Source organism: Pseudorca crassidens, chromosome 11 (assembly GCF_039906515.1).
Source record: "Pseudorca crassidens isolate mPseCra1 chromosome 11, mPseCra1.hap1, whole genome shotgun sequence".
Taxonomy (NCBI): domain Eukaryota; kingdom Metazoa; phylum Chordata; class Mammalia; order Artiodactyla; family Delphinidae; genus Pseudorca; species Pseudorca crassidens.
In genome coordinates this window covers 6,973,663-6,987,504 of record NC_090306.1, presented here as the reverse complement: position 1 = coordinate 6,987,504, position 13,842 = coordinate 6,973,663, and the positions used below count along the sequence as shown (strand labels likewise).

Below are 13,842 nucleotides of genomic sequence, written 5' to 3'. Positions count from 1 at the left end.
TACCTATTTCCTCTTATTATCAACACTAGGACGAATAGGTAAGGTGAGAGAATAATTACAGTGTAGTGTAGTTGACTGGGCAGAGGATTAGAAGTCAAAAGAGTGAAATCTGAGTCCCACCTCTGGAACATGAAGCATTTAGACATTTGAACTGGTCATTTAACTTCTCTATATCTCAATTTCAGTATTTAACTGGAGGTCATAATATCCAGCTCAAAGAATTTTTGGGATAAAGAAATCAGATAATGCAAGTGGAAAGAAACCTGATAAACTCTAAAGCCCTAGCAAACAGTCATTTAGTCAGTCATTTATGCATTTTTCATCAACTGTTTATTGAATACCTACTGCATGCTAGCTACAGTTCTAGGCACAAGCTATATGAACGTCGCTAAGACAATGTCCCTCTCCTCATAGGGCTTAAAATTTAATGCAGAAGGCCTGTGAGAGGTTAATTTTATGAGCCAGCCTGGCTGGGCCACCATACCTAGATATTTGGTCAAGCATTATTCTGGATGTTTCTGTGAGGGTGTTTTGTTGTTGTTGTTTTGTTTTGTTTTTCCCCCCGGCTGACAGGTTTATTGCTGTGGGGAAGGGGACAGATGGCTCAGGAGCTCTTGGTGGGATGGGTCCGCTTCCTCGGCACCATCACAGGCTTCTGGCTGCGCAGGACGTTGCTGGCTCTGCAGAGGGCGGCCGTGCGCAAATCCGGGCGCTACTTGTTTCGGATTATGTGCCAGATGCTGGTGAGGGTGGCCCGGGCCTTCTTGTTGATGCTGGTCCGCACGTAGGAGGTGGCCAGCTTTCGCGGGCTGGATCTCTGCTTCGTGACCGCCACGACCCCTTTGCCGGCCTCCGCCGGCTCCACGCCCACAGTCTTGCGGTGAATGAGCTCATTGTAGCGGAAGGAGTTGCGGCCCTTCAGGTTATTGGGCTCGGTTGGCACATCTGCCTCTTCCTCTTGATCAAGAAGCTGGAGCAGTTCTGCACGACCATCCGTTGCAGATGCGCGGACATGGCGGCACCTCCTCTCGTTGCGACGGCCGGAGATGGAAAGAGCGGGGTGTTTGGGGATGAGATTTACATTGAAGTGATGGATTTCGAGTACAGCTGGTTGTCTTCCATAATGTGGGTAGGCCTTGTCTAATCAGTTGAAGACCTAACAAGAACAAAGGAGGGACACCTTCCTCCCCATCCCAACCCGGTCCCCCGCAAGAAGAATTCTACCAGCAGACTGTTTTGGACTTCAGCTGCAACGCCGGCTTTCCTGAGGCTCTAGCTTGATGGCCTTTGTACTTGAACTGCAGCAATGGCTCTTCCTCGGTCTCCAGCCTGCCAGCCCACCCTGCAGATTTTGGACTTGCCAACTTCTATAATCACATGAATAAATCCCTCAAAAAAAATCTTTTTCTACCTACAAGTGTCCCCTGCTTTTCGAAAGTACACTTTATGCCACTTCGCTTTCATGAAAGATACACAAACATTAGTACCTGTTTTCAGTAACCAAAAGAAATCGGAAGAGGATTTGCACTTTCAGGGAAAAAGGTGAAAAGTGAAAACAGCATTAAGTAAGCATTTGTTTTGCAAGAGCCATTATAGAGGCAGCAGCCAGCCCCAGCTTTGAGAGCGGCGCTGCAAGTTCCTTCCCCAGGATTTACACTCAGCATTGCAGCGTCAAGCTGCCATAGTTTTGAACTACGATTCTGAGCATCTCTGCTTTATCTTGATTTACTCTGTGCACCCGTCAGCAAGATGTGTCCTAAGGTAATTGCCTCTTTGTTTTATGCCATTTCAGCTTAAGAAAGGTTTCATACGAAGGCTGTACTTCCGGATAACTGGGAAAAAAACCTGTATTTGCACATTCTGTTGGTTCTGTTTCTTTGCAGAACCGTGACTAATACAGATCTGGGTACCAAGAAGTGGGGTGCTGCTATAACAAATACCTAAAAATGTGGGTAGAGGCTGGAGGAGTTTTGAGACACACGCTAGAAAAAGCCTAGATCACCAGGAAGAAATGGTTGGTAGGAATATGAATGATAAAGGTGATTCTGGTGAAGTCTCAGATGGAAATGAGGAACATGTTATTGAAAGTTTGGGGAAAGTTGATCCTTGTTATCAAGTACCAAAGAACTTGGTGGAATTGTGTTTTGTGGAAAGTAAACTTTGTGATAAAATAGGATATTTAGCTGAGGAGATTTCTAAGCAAACTGTTAAAGGTATGATTTCCCCTTGCTGCTTATAGTAATGTGAGAGGAGAGAAATAAATTGAAGGAGGAATTGTTAGGCAAAAAGGAACCAGAAATTGAGGATTTGGAAAATTCTCAGCCTATCCATATGGCAAAAAACAAGAAAGCTTGCTCCGGAGAGGACACCGTGGGTATAGCTGGAAAATCATTTGATAAAGGGATTAGGAGTGAAATTCCTGGGTTTAATCAGCCATCTCAGCGGATCTAGCAATAGAGCTGGTGTTACACCAGCAGAAACACTGCCAGACTAGACTAAAAGGTGAAGAGATAAGACAAATTGAAGGAAGGCTATCAGACCTCTGAGATTCCACAGGATAGGGCAATCGATCTATCAACATGTGTTTTCCTTTAAGGGAAGAGTGACCCTGATTCATGATGGTATCATGGGAATGATATCAGAGAGCTGCCACTCCCACCACAGACCCAGAGCACACAGGCCATTAGGGCAAGGCTCTCTCCTCCTCAGTTTCAGTGGGTTCAGGCCAGTGGCCAGGGCGGAGGGAGCAACAGGGCCACCTCAGTGGGCCTGGAGGTCAGAGCACTGAGCCAATGAGAATTATTTTTGAGACTTAAAATTTAATGGAATATTGATTTCATGGATATGACAACAAAAGCACAGGCAACAAAACCAAAAATAAACAAATGGGACCACATCAAACTTAAAACTTTTGCTCATCAAAGGACACAATAACAGAGTGAAAAGGCAACATATGGAATGGGAGAAAATATTTGCAAATCATATATCTGATAAGGGTTAATATCCAGATTATATAAAGAACTCATCAACAAAATAATCAAATAAACTGATTAGAAAATGGGCCAAGGACACGAACAGGCATTTCTTCAAAGATGATATAAAAATGGCCAACAAGCATATGAAAAGATGTTAAACATCATTAATCATCAGAGGAATGCAAATTAAAACCACAATGAGATATCTCTCTTCAAAAAAAGAGAGAGAGAAAAAAAAGAAAAGCTACCATCAAAAAAAAAGAAAAGGAAAGCTACCATCAAGAAAAAGAAAGAAGGGGCTTCCCTGGTGGCGCAGTGGTTGAGAGTCCGCCTGCCGATGCAGGCGACACGGGTTCGTGCCCCGGTCCCAGAGGATCCCACATGCCGCAGAGCGGCTGGGCCCGTGAGCCATGGCCGCTGGGCCTGTGCGTCCAGAGCCTGTACTCCGCAACGGAAGAGGCCACAACGGTGAGAGGCTCGCGTACCATACCACAAAAAAAAAAAAAAAAGAAAGAAAGAAAACCAGAAAATAACAAGTGTTGGTGAGGATGTGGAAAAATTGGAACTATTGTGCACCATTGGTGGAATTATAAAATAGTGCAACTGCTATGGAAAACAGTACGTCAGTTCCTCAAAAAATTAAAAACTTCTAGGTACTGAAAGTATTGAAAGCAAGGGCTCATAGAGGTATCTGCACACCCATGTTCACAGCAGCACTATTCACAATAGCCAAAGGTGAAGCAACCCAAATGTCCATCAGTGGTTGCATGGATAAATGAACTGTGGTGTATACACACAATGGAATAGTATTCAGTCTTAAAAAAGAAGGAAATCTTGTCACATCCTACAACAGGATGAACCTTGAGGGTATTATGCTAACTGAACTAAATTAGTCAAAAAACACACTGTATGATTCCACTTAAATGAGGTGTCTAAAGTCATCAAACTCATAGAAACAGAAAGTTGCATGGTGGTTGCCTCTAGCTGGTGCCAGGAAGAAAAGGGGACCTGTGGTTTAATGGGTACAGAGTTTCAGGTTTTTGTTTTTGTTTTTGTTTAATTTTGTTGAAGTATAGTTGACTAACAACGGTGTGTTAGTTTCAGGTGCAGAGTTTCAGTTTTGCAAGATGAAAAAGTTCTGGAGATCTGTTTCACAACAATATGAATATACTTAACATTACTGAACTGTACAATTAAAAGTGGTTAGGATGGTGAATTTTATGTTATGTGTTTGTTACCACAATAAGAAACAGAAGGGAAAAAAATCTAATGGAATTTACCTTGCCAAGTTTTGGATTTGTTTGGGCCTCTTCACCCCTTCCTTCTTTCCGATTTCTCCCATTTTGGAAAGGGACTGTCTATCCTATGTCTGTCCTACCACCGCATTTTGGAAGGACATAAGGTGTCTGCTTTCAGAGGTTCACAGCTGGAGAGGAATTTTGCCTCAGGTTGAATCATACCTCAAGTCTCACTCACACCTGATTTGGATGACATTCAGGTGAGACTGTAGTTGGAATGGATACTGGAATGGGTTAAGCCTTTGGGGACTGTTAGGGTGGAGGTAATTGTACTTTACATGTGAGAAGGACATGAATAGGGGGGCCAGAGGGTGGGGTGTTACAGACCGAACTGTGTCCTCCTAAAATTCACATGTTGAACCCCTAACCTCCAGTACCTTAGAATGTGACTGTCTTTGGAGACAGGGCCTTTGAGGAAGTGATTAAGTTTAAGCGAAGTCATAAGAATGTGATGTAATCCAATGTGACTAGTGTTTTTATAAGAAGAGAAAGAGACACCAGGGGTGTGCACACAAAGGACAGGCCTTTTAAGGACACAGCAAGGAGGCAGCCACCTGCACGGAGACAGGTCTCAGGAGAAAACAGCCCTGATCTTGGTCTTCCAGCCTCTAGACCTATGAGAACATAAATTTCTGCTATTTAGGCCACCCAGGGACTTCCTGGAGGTCAAGTGGTTAAGACTCCACACTCCCAAAGCAGGGGGCACAGGTTCAATCCCTGGTCGGGGAACCAAGATTCCTGCATGCTGCTGTGCGGAGTGGCCAAAAAAAAAAAAAAAGCCACCCAGTCTGTGGTATTTTGTTATGGTAGCCTTAGCAGACTACTACAACAGACAACAAACAAACAAACAAATACATAATGTCAAGTAATGATAAGGGAGCACCTGGAAGAATATATGAGCAAGGTACGGTAATAAAGAGCTGGGGAGGAGGGTTATTTAAGGCAGGGTGCTGAGGGTAGATCTCAGCAGAGATGACGTTTGAACAGAAACCTGAATGACGTGAGGGAGCAATTCTTGGGAGCGTTTGTGAGAAGACTGTTCCAAACGGAAGGCATTCCAAACACAAAGACGCCAAGCGAAGGATGTGCTCTTGGCCTGGTCCCAAAAGACTGAGGCGCAGGAGTGCAGTGAACCAGGGGCAGAGAGGATGGAAAAACTGTTGGAGAGAGAAGTAGGAGTCTGATCACGCAGGGGCATGGTAAGTGATGGCTTGGATCCTGGATTGTACTTTAAATGCGACGAATCCAGGAAGCTGCAAAGCCATTTTAGGTTTGGGGGTGAAGGAGTAACCTTAGTTGATTTATGTTTTTAAAAGGGTATTTGCTGTTGAATGGAGAAGATGAGAGAGGACAGCAAGAGTGGAAACAGAGACCAACTAGGAGGCCACCGGTCCAGGTGAGAAATGATGAGGGCTTGGACGACGGTGGTAGTAGTGGCAGTAGTGAGTCGTTGTATTTGAAATATATTTTCGAGATACAACCAACAGGAGTAACTAACTGGATGTTGGGCATGAGGAAAAAAAAAAAGGAGTCAAGAATGATCCTAAGGGTTTTGGCCTGGGTAACTGGAGTTGCCATTTACTTCAGTCAGGAGAACAGAGAGAGGAGGGGTCAAATCAAGAGTTTTGTTTTAGACATGTGAAGTCTGAGATATTGTTAGGATACTCACTAATAATAGTACACTAATAATAGAACACTCTCCTTGTTTTCCCCGGATTCTGGCAATATACAGGTACAAAAGATATGGTTCCTGCCTTTACGGTCTCATGGAAGGGGGTGGAGAGTGTCATATAAACCAATTTTTTTTAATTAATAGGTTTTATTTGGGGGGAGCAGTTTCATGTTTACAGAAAAATTGCTTAGAAAGTACCCATATACTTCCTCACCTACCGTATTATTAACATCTTGCATTAGTATGTACATTTGTTACAACTGATGAACATTAATTGACATAGCTTAGTCACCCGAAGTCCATAGTTTACATTAGGGTTCACTCTTGGTCTTGAACATTTTACAAATTTGGACCAGTCACCCATCATTACAGTATCATATGGAATAGTTCCACTGCCCTAAAAAAACTCCAGCTGTTCATCCCTCCCCGCCTCATCCCCCACCTCCAATTCCCGGCAACTAGAGATCATTTTACTCTCTACACAGTTTCGCCTTTTGCAGAACGTCATATAGTTGGAATCATACAGCATGTCGCCTTTTCAGACGGGCTACTTTCACTTACTAATGTGCATTTTAGGGTCCTCTATGCCTTTTCATGGCTTGATAGCTCATTTCTTTTTAGTGCTGAATAATATTCCATTGTCCGGGTATACCATATTTTATCTCTTCACCCACTGAAGGACATCTCGGTTGCTTCCAAGTTTGGGCAGCTATGAATAAAGCTGTTACCAATACTCATGTGCAGGTTTTTGTGTAGATGCAGCTTTTCAACTCATTTGGATAAATACCAAGGAATGTGATTGCTGGATTGTAAGCAAGTATTTTAAATGTCAATTTCTATACAAGGGCCAACAGGGAACACAGACTATTGCTTGCAGGAAGCAAAGAGCTTTCTTTGAGGTCCTTAAGTTTACTCTAGCAATGCTCTAAAACTATAAATGTCCTTCCTTCTCTGTATTACTATTAGTCTGACACTATCACCAGGATACCCCTGCCCGGCTCATTTACAGGAAGGCAGCCACTGAATAGCGATAACTGAAGGGCTCATGCTGACTCACATCCACCTTTTCAAAAAACCGTAAGCAAGTGCCAATCTATTGATGACGGAGGAAGCAAAGCCACTTTTCAGTACGTTTCATAATTAAATGTCTATGTTCTTTAAGCAGTGGTCTTCCCTAACTTTGGTGAGCCCAACTCCGCCGAAAAAAATCCATCAAGTTCTATACGAAGAAAAAAGCTACTGAAGCTCTAGGGTGGTGTTTATTCATATGGGGTCTAAGATGGACCAGGCAGGTATACAGACCCCCTAAAAGTAAATGCAGATATTGTATTTCAGTGTACTTTTCTGAGGGGTAGGGGGACCATAATGAGCTCTTATCACAGTCCCCAAAAAGTGCAAGATCAGAAAACAGCCAAAGGAGCTGCCAAACCTTGGGTGTGTACGAAGGGGGAGGAGAAGAATCTGACCTCCCCTGGGTCATCAGATGAACAATAGTGTGGAGACCTCCGGCATTGTCTGCTTTCTCAGTGGTTCACCGCCCACTCTTAGAGAAGGTCTGGGCTCTAATTCCCTCCTAGCAGGGGGGAGGGCAAGAGTCCAATGCCCTCCTGGAGTGCAGGAATAGTGCTCCCTATTACTAAGGTACCTTAGCAAGAAGTAAAACCAATCCTCAGAACAGGGCGTAGTCTGAACAGGCTAAAAATCTTCACCTTCACGCATACACTTGGTCATGGTAATATTTTAGCATTGCCTTTAGCAACTCAAAGAGGAAGAGCTGTGAAACAGTAAAGGCAAAGGTCTCTCGAGCTAAACTTTGAATCGTGAGATCTCCTCATTAAAACTGTCCACACTATATGCAGACGACAGATTTTGTCCAGTGCCAAGCAGGTGCCACATAGGGTTCTGGCCACTGTCCTTGTAACCATTCTATGTCTCCCACATATGCTTCCTTTACAAGCGCCATGTGGTCTTTCTGTGTAGTGAAAAATCGGCTTCCCTAATTTACACAGCTTTCTTACGAATAATTGAGGCCATTCGGACTTCTTGTTTTCAGCCTCAAATTGAATCAGGCAGTCACAGAAATATTTGGATGAGGCGGGCCCAGAAACCCAAGAATCTCTTCTGGTCTGTGTCTACCCAGTAGGTTAGCCCCGCCTGCCCGCGTTTTTTTTAGGAGGCTGCTACGTAAGAGAGTGCAGACGTGCTTCATAGACCGTAGACCGTCAGGCAAATCTCTGTGGCAACCAGTTCCATCACTCAAAGCTGACCAAAGTCTCCCCACCCTTTATACTTCTGCTTCTCCCCTCCTCCAACGGAATTTATTTCGTGCTAATGCTACCCAGGGATGCAGGCAGTATCTTTATCTCCCCTGTTGTGCTGTTTTTCCTCATCCTCTTTGCCTCTCCTTCTCCATTGGACATGAATCTGCACGATCCCGTGGTGTAAAGCCCTGAGTACTTCTTCCATGGTGGGATGCAGATTTATTGAATGAATGTGTACTTATTTCAAAAATGTGTGCAACGAACGAGTGTTTACTTTGATGGCGTGACCCTATAATCTTATAACTGTTTAAGTGTTCAAATCGGGGGGAAGTTACTTTGATTACAATCACAGTCTAAATTCTTTAAATATTAAGTTCCAGGTGGACTTTTTAATCCAACTTAATTCCAATTACACATAAATGGCTGTTTTAAGCTACTTGTAAATAAACAAGTTTATACATGCTTTTACAAAATTAAGAGGAGCAAGATAATCCATTAAATTTCATACTCTTGACAAGTGGCCCTTTAAGAGCTTTGAGTCTTAGCTTGATATTCTCGGGCCAGCTTCCTCTGGATACTATTAATAAGCAGAAACAGATCAACATACTGATAGCGAGAAAAGAGGAAGAAAGACAAATGGCCTGAAAAGCCCACAATGGGATATAGATCTGGGTTAATTCATTTATGCATTTGTTTACCTCTGCTATGTTGCCAGGCCCAGTTTCAGATACTGGGGATATTGTGGTGGTAAGAGAATGCCAGTCCCTGCTCTCGTGGAGCTTAAATTCAAGTGGATTGGGGTCATGTACACGTTTTTACTTTCTTTAAAAAATTTATTTTTGACTGCGTTGCGTCTTCGTTGCTGCATGTGAGCTTTCTCTAGTTGTGAGGAGTGGGGGCTACTCTTCGTTGTGGTGCGCGGGCTTCTCATTGCAGTGGCTTCTATTGTTGTGGTACACGGGCTCTAGGTGCGCGGGCTTCAGTAGTTGTGGCTCGCGGGCTCTAGAGCACAGGCTCAGTAGTTGTGGCGCACGGGCTTAGTTGCTCTGTGGCATGTGGGATCTTCCTAGACCAGGGCTCCAACCTGTGTCCCCTTCATTGGCAGGTGGATTCTTAACCACAGAGCCACCAGGGAAGCCCAGTTTTTACTTTTTATTTCTATTAAAAAATTTTTGGCGGGGGTGGGTTCCCTGGTTAGGATTCAGCGCTTTCAAGGCTGTGACCCAGGTTCAATCCCTGGTCGGAAAACTGAAATCTCACAAGCTGCTCAGGGCAGCCAAAAAAAACAAAAAACAAAAAAAACAAAATTCCTTTAAAGCAAGTGTAGCTAAGAGCATGGATTCCGGAGCCAGGCATCCTGGGTTTCAATCCTAGCTCTGACACTTGCATTGTGTGATTTGGGGAAGGTCATTCAGCCTCACTGTGCTTCTATTTCCTCACCTGTAAAATGAAGGTAATAATAGAGTCTACTTCATAAGATTCATTATGAGAATGAAATCATTTAATATGAGTAAAGTACTTAGAATAGTGCCAGTATATATTGTGTCACCTAAGTGTTTGTCAAATTAAAAAAAAAAAAAAAAGAAACAAATGTATCTATTTAATTTCATAGCAGAATACATATGCTCAGAGCTACAGAAGCTACTGCAGGTCATGAATTCAAGCCTAGATCCCCATTTTTTTCCAAGAACCTAAAGACTTTCCAAAGATTCTCCAGTTACATGGGAGAAGTTCAAACAAATCATCACAGAACTATTCTCCCCTATAGTAGGAGTAAGAGGTTCTTGATAAACTGAAGATGTTTTTATTACATGCCTGGTTCTTATCAGGTTACGTCACTTACAGTTCACAACAATAGTTTAAATTTATTATTATCATCCTCATTTGCCATGAGAAATCTATAAGTAATTTGTTCAAGGACCCACGATTTGGGGCAGAACTAGCTGTCTGACTGTACTATAGTATATTCCTGTAGATTAAGAGACAGATACAGCCAATGTAGGTTCAGAAAAAACTATCTAGGATAGCCAGTGTTTTCCTGTTCTCACCCCCTACCCTTGTCCTCCTAGAAATGGGGCCTATTCTTCCTCCCTTCTTAAGCAGCTGATCATAAACAGGAAGCATAGCTGGGTGCAGTAAGTCTGTGGCTGGGGATAAGTGGCTGTAGACAGACATCCTCCTAGGTGGAGCCTACCTGAGGGAAGAAGCACTCCTGCTACTTATAGGGTTGTCTTTGTCAACAAGAAACATCAAAAGGAAAAAAAAAAAAGAGGGGTATCCTTCAGGAATAATGGATTTGGGGAGCCCAGTGCCTGCTTTTGCACCACCCATAAACTAAGAACATTTTTACATTTTTGGAAAAAAATAAAAATAACAACTATATTTCGTTGACTTGTAAAAACTATATAAAATTCAAATTTCAGTGTCCATAGGTAAAGTTTTACTGTACACAGCCATGCTCATTCATTTATACAAGGGCAGAGCTGAGTAGTTATGACAGAGACTCTATGGCCTGCAAAGCCTAAGATATTTAGTATCCCATGCTTTACAGTGAAGTTTGCCAACTTCCGAGTTAGGCAGTTGATGAATCAAGTGGAATAGGGCCATAAAGTTGTAAAAACCCACAGTATAGGGTTATACTAGGCCCAAGTCAGGGGAAAGAATGGGATGGGGCAGTGCAGCAGGAGGAGAGGGTGAAGAGAGAGAGAATGGAATACATCTGGGTGGGATACAGACATCCCGAGAAGTCAAAAACCTCTGAGGACTTCCTGTTAGAGAATGCAACAAAGTGGCCCACCAAGATGGAGATGCAAAAGGCCGGAGACTAAGCAATAGGAAATTCTCCAAATTTCTCTCACACCACATAATAGGGACTGGGAAAAACACTTACCAAGGTTGACTGTGACGTCCCAAACTGGCTCCCTAGGTTCACCCAGGGTTGATCTTTTTACTTATCTATATAGAAGCACAGTATAGATATTATTGGGCTGGCAAAAAACTTTGCTCGGGATTTTTCATAAGAGCTTATGGAAAAACCGGAACAAACTTTTTGGCCAACGCAGTATCACACCTAAATCCCTAAGCAGCTACTCTGAACATGGCACTGCCCTCCAAATATTTTTTCCATTTTATCGAGATATAAGTGACATACTGCCCTGTATAAGTTTAAGGTGTACGGCATAATGATTTGACTTGTGTACATCATGAAATGATTATCACAGTAGGTTTTGTGAACATTGATCATCTCAAATAGGCATAATGATTTGACTAGTATACATTATGAAATGATTATCGCAGTAAGTTTTGTGAGCATCGATCATCTCAAATAGACAAAAAAAATTTTAAATAGAAAAAAAAATTTTTTGTGATGAGAAGGCTTAGGATTTAGTCTTGTATAACATACAGCAGTGTTAATTATATTTATCATGTTGTACATTACGTCCTGGTGCTTATTTATCTTATAACTGGGAGTTTGTACCTTTTGACCGCCTTCATCCAGGTCCTCCTCCCTTCACTCCCCGCCTCTGGTAACCACAAATCTCTTTTTCTATAATTTGTTTGTTTTTGAAATATAATTGACTTAGACTGCCCTCTTTTAAGGAGGGGAAAACTCAGGACTGGATTAAAGAAGTGGCTAATCGAGTGGCTAACTTAGTGGACTGATGGATGATCTCCAAATGCAGTCTTCCTATCTTCCTTAGCTACATGTCATTTTCTGTGACCCCCAAAAAGGTGGCAGTCACACTGCATTTTATATCAGTGCTGAAGATGGTATAGGGAAGAGGGCTGGAAGGATGGCTGAAGTGTACAGTGATGCACTGTGAGACTGTTGCCAGGGATTTCTGTGTCTTCTAATATTCCTTTCTACAGTTGGTAAGTGGAAGTCACAAAAGTTGGAAACTGGAGCCAAAATGTTACCACCTCCATCACCCATTTACCTAATGAAATCATGTGTGAAGAAATGGGATGCGGAGACTAGTAGAGAACAAGGACCTTAGTGGAATCAGGTCCCTCGATAAATCATTACAAATAGAACACATTATTAAACCTAGATCATTAATTTGCTTATTCTACACTTACTGATTTCTATCACTGCTTGCTGCTGAGTCGTATTTTAAAACACACTATGGGAGCCTGTTTTAAAAAATAAAGTCAATCTCTACATAATTTTTTAAAATCCTGCAAATTCTATAATATCAATATAAATGATTGTTCTAATTAATTTCTTCGCAAATTCAAGATTTTAATGTGGCACAATAGGTGTGTTTAAAGTAGAACACGTTGAATTTTCTAATGATTAACTTTCTACAATATGTCGGATGCTGTTTTGAAGACACATATATTATTGGCTGATTACCCAAAGTCCTAAAAAGTTTACATGAAGGGGCACTACCAAGTTCATAACTAAAATATAATGCACAAACAGAATGTCATGATACATAAATCGCCTCGTTTTTTAAAACGGGGCGCTGGCTTATTTTTCTCCATGGTACAAAAAGAGAAAGATAAACACCAATAGAGGAATGTATTTACATCTCAACTGAAGGGAAAATGAATGAGGCAGGAAAAGAAGAGTCCCAGAATTAGAGTTTTTTCCACTTTCCTGGTTTCTCCTCTCAAGCACTTCTTCAGCCATGGTAGCGCGCCAAACAACTCCCCATTTGCCTGCAACCTGCTTTTTTTTTTTTTTTTTTTTTTTGCGGTACGCGGGCCTCTCACTGCCGTGGCCTCTCCCGTGGCTCCGGACGCGCAGGCTCAGCGGCCATGGCTCACGGGCCCAGCCTCTCCGCGGCATGTGGGATCTTCCCGGACCGGGGCACGAACCCCTGTCCCCAGCATCGGCAGGCGGACTCTCAACCACTGCGTCACCAGGGAAGCCCCCTCCGTTAATTCTTAACTGCTCTTCCCCTCCCAATCTTGAAGCGTCTTTCTCAGCGACTTATTCGTTCTAAATCACCTCTTCTCTCGGTACCAGCTCTCTCCCTCTCCTGCACTCACATCCCCCCATCCAGTTTCCAAGCCCCCTTTCCCCTCACTTGCTCTCTACTCTCCTTCTTCTAAGCCCACCACTCCGCCCCCGCCGGCCTCGCCCCTGCCAACTGGTATCTCTCCCTCCTTGGCCAAAATTGGCCCGACGAAGAGATCAAGAACAGACACACACGGAAAACACACGTGCGTGCAGTGACCGTCTGGGGCGGGGACGCACGGCCGGGGGCTGGGCAGGATGCTGCACCGGGGGCGCTGTGCCTTCTCGCACGTCCGCGCCTGCTCCCCGCCCCCGGCCAGATGCTGAGGAGGCCCGGCAGGCGCGCCAGCCCCGGTCCTCGGAGAAAGCTGTAATTTCCTGAATCTGAAGCATCTCTAGGGAGATGCAAAATGTTCCACAAGGGTTCTGCCTCTAGGGCAGGTTTTTGTTCTAGGCAACTAATCCCAAACCGCCCTTTCAGCGCCACTCGGCAGTGTCCGTCTTCATCCCCCCTGCTCCTCGACCTTACCCCGACTGTTTAGCCTCGGGTCTGGTCTGGTCTTGTTTTCTGTTCTTTGCTCTCCCCTTCTGCCTCCCTTCTCCCCTCTTCTCTTTTCTGTGCATATTGCACATTTCACATTACCACACGGACTCGGATCTTTACAAAATC

General features: G+C 43.5%; 1 pseudogene; it reads right to left on the bottom strand.

Annotated features, from left to right (window-relative positions):
- Positions 1-333: 333 nt before the first annotated feature.
- Positions 334-1,022, bottom strand: LOC137202746 (large ribosomal subunit protein eL28 pseudogene; annotated as a pseudogene).
- Positions 1,023-13,842: the final 12,820 nt, after the last annotated feature.